Raw genomic sequence first — 3,518 nt, forward strand, 5'->3', positions numbered from 1 at the left:
GTTTAACCTCAGTCCAAGAACATCTGACCTGAAATGATCAAAAAGCTTCAGCGTAAAAAGATGGTGGAGAGAAAGCTGCTGGGAGGTTCTCAGAAGAGAAGTGGCATTAAAGCCAGCTGGAAGAGTCCAGCCTGCTCCCTGCTCCTCCAAACAGGCGTCTCCACACCAACACTGAGGAACACGGGCTTCTGTTCTTCCTTCTTCTCTTCTGACTATTGTGTGTTTGATGAATGCAGCATCCACTCACTGCCCCCCCCCCACATTTACACTGCTCCTGGTTTCACAATGCTCCTCACAGATGCAACCAGAGACACTGATGCCGTCAGACAATAAACCTGAGTGTTGTTGTGTCCGGTTATTAACATGTTCCATGCTTTTCCTTCTGCAACAGTTCATCACACCTGCTCAGGGAAACCTCGGTGTAAAGGAGGTGAAGCCGTGCCTCAGTGACTCTACTTTGCTGTTTTAGAAACTAACAGTTATTAGATGAATATACAGTGTGCACGTACGCGCACACGTGTGTATAAACACTTAATACACGCGTGTGCGTGGATGTAGACTTTTTAGTACTTTGGGTTCATAGACTTTTTAGTATTTAGCAGATACGTGTCTGTATATAAACCAGATCCTCCTGGAATAAAGAACTAAAGGCTGACTGTTGTCACGTGACCTGTCTCCGTCTGTGTCCGATGATGGAACCTGCCTGGAACATCTGGTCCACAGAAAAAGCAAAACATTCACAGAACTGGTCCAGTTTAGACCCAAAAATGACATTAAATAATGAAAATGTGTGACACAATAGAACAATGGGCGAACTTTCTATTGGTCATTGACAGTTTCAGTCGTCATCAGAATTCATCAGAAATATTCAAACCAACAAACTACACACAGAACCGCAAAGTTTAGAGCTTAAAGGGAGCGACAGGTGAAGATTTAAAGCTCAACGCAGCTGAAGAAGTTCCAAAAAGGAGAAATATCATGTGGTGCTTTACCACCACCCGGTGGACACGCGTGGAACTGCAGACAATAGTTAAACGCGCTCCGACACATTCTGACCTCTGCTGCTCCTCCTGGACTCCAGGGCTGCAGAAATATGCTGCTTTTACAAGTCTTTAAAATCTGTCAAGCATCATAAATCTTATTTATTTAACCAGGTGAATAATGATGGAGAATAGTGTCCGAAAAGCGTCTTTATTTTAAAGTGAACCAGAACAGTTCGGTCCGCGTTCACAGAGAGGCGGAGAGACCTCGAGAGAGTCCAAAACAAGTCCGCGAGGAAAACTCTCAAAAGTAGTCAAGCCACAGAAGTCAGGGTTTGGCGATGAGGGCGAAAACACTCCGCCGCTGGCAGACGGGAGTTCTGTCCTTAAATCTAACGGGAGATTGAAGAGAGACCGCAGGTGGTGTGTCTGCGGGGCCAGCTGTGGCTGATGAGCGGCTCCTCCACGCCCCCTGCAGGTAGACACCAGCAACAACGGTCCCAGAAACTGGGAAACCAACAAACCAGTTTTTAAAAGTATTCCTTTCAGACTAAGCAGGAAGACTGAAGACCGACAAGGTGAGTAAACGAAGAGCATTATTGAAAAGAATTGACAGTTGTGTTTGGAGATAAAATCAAGATTTGAAAACATTTTTGTGACTATTGAAGAGCTGCATAGAGCTGAAGAATTCTTGGCTTAAGAAAATTCAACAAGACTTCATATTAGTTTTAGCACAAAACATCATTATACATTATAAATGAATCGGTCTTATTAAACTTTTTATAGTCTGGCTTTAGTTATAGTTGAATAGTCTTTCTAAGTGAAGTTTACTTTATTTTCTGCTCTTTGCTACTGATCCTAAAAGAACTTTAAACCCTCCCAGAACGCTTTAATGGTAGTAATATATACGCCATAAAGCTGCTGATTAGGTTTTAAAAGTGAAAGTGAAAGTATTCTGTTCAGACGAAGCAGGAAGAGCGACATTTTGTGACAGGTGAAAAGCTCTTAGATTTATTAGAGTTGTTCAACAGTCCAGGTTACAGCTGGATATTTTGGTCTTATTTAAGACAATAAACTTTAAAATAATTAACTAAATCCACCCAGGATCACAGGACACCAACAGGATTTTGGGTTCATGTTGCACGTTTTCTCACAGTGGTTTATTGTTCTATGTTGTGGAACCACTGTGAAAGAATGCAGGAGTAGGTGTCATTTCTTTCATCTATTTTAAATAGAGCAGTGATCTTTGAGGACTTGGATCATAGAAATAATTGAAGAGGGGAACAAATGAGGGAAGTTAAAAAGTCCTGACTAGCATGTTTATGTAGCACCAGATATATTTAGTGGCTGAGCTGAAGACAGTCCTTTCACCATGTTGGCCTGTGGAAAACCAGTGTTGTGGGCCCGATGGACCAGCGTCCCCGTCGTTGCCGGACCACCGTTGGCCACCAGTTGGGTTTTGGGATCAAAGTGGGGGTGTTTCCTGTATCCGGTTCTCCTCACGGATCCATGACTACAACATGTTGCTGCAAGTGCAGAGACGTTTGCTCTGGAAAGAACTTTAGAGCACATTCAGTGCTGCAGGATGAGGGGCTGGAAAAGGTGCCAGTTCTTTTCTCACTGCAGGGAACAGTTAAAAAAAGCAGCTTAAACTCTGAAAACATGAAAATTATACAGATACATCATTGATTATTGATTCAGTTGTTATCCAGAATGTATTAGAAATGTTCCTGTTTGATAAAAATGCAGTGAATTGGGATTATTGAACTACAACCTCGACAGATTATTTACCTTCATCACAGTCTCATCACTATTTCTGATGTTTCCTCAGGATGGACGAGGACAGAGCAGAGTCCACAGTGCCCAGCTGTGTGTCCCTGAAGAGTGACCACTCCAAAGGTGGACCAATAAACTTCAAAAGTTCAGACCAAATGTAAGAAAATAAAGCGTGATGATGTGTTTGTGTGGCAGCTGTTAGTCACATTAACAGCAGCAGGTTGTGAGTTTATTATTGGAGATGTTTAACACTTAAACCTCAGACAGTCATATAGTTACAGACTTAATGTGAATATTGTTGATTAGAAACAAGAATCAGGTTTAAACTGAAAGATGAATTCAGACATAAATGCTGGAACAATATTGAGTCTTGATCAGGTTCTTTCATCCTATAAATCAAAGGACTAATAGAGAGGTGTTTTTCATAGTGAGAGGGGGGAGCACATCCTATCAAACTGGGACCAGTCAGCTCCACCAGGAGAGTCCTCTTGTTCACAATCTGGAAGCAGATCTGGAGATGCTGAAATGAAGCCCAAACAAGTAAAACTGTTCAATATGAGATTTAATTGTGATGTCATGAATTTGGAGTTGTGTTGATGATTTATTATAGATGGAAATCATTGGTTTACTTATGTTCAGGAAGTGATCTGCAGGAGGTGATAGAAGGTCATAAGATGAGTCTGAAGAGAAGATGTGAACATGTGACTGAAGGAACTCATGAAGCAGGAAGTGGAACCCTGCTGAACAAGATCTACACTGAGC

At 42.0% G+C, this 3,518-nt stretch overlaps 1 long non-coding RNA gene across 1 annotated transcript; it reads left to right on the forward strand.

Moving 5' to 3' along the window:
- Nucleotides 1-1,530: 1,530 nt before the first annotated feature.
- On the forward strand, nt 1,531-3,302 carry LOC130521414 (uncharacterized). The gene is made up of 3 exons (XR_008949323.1): nt 1,531-1,558; nt 2,812-2,913; nt 3,185-3,302. It is a non-coding gene; the product is annotated as an uncharacterized LOC130521414 (long non-coding RNA).
- Nucleotides 3,303-3,518: the final 216 nt, after the last annotated feature.

The sequence above is a fragment of the Takifugu flavidus genome, unplaced genomic scaffold, assembly GCF_003711565.1.
Source record: "Takifugu flavidus isolate HTHZ2018 unplaced genomic scaffold, ASM371156v2 ctg961, whole genome shotgun sequence".
Lineage (NCBI taxonomy): Eukaryota > Metazoa > Chordata > Actinopteri > Tetraodontiformes > Tetraodontidae > Takifugu > Takifugu flavidus.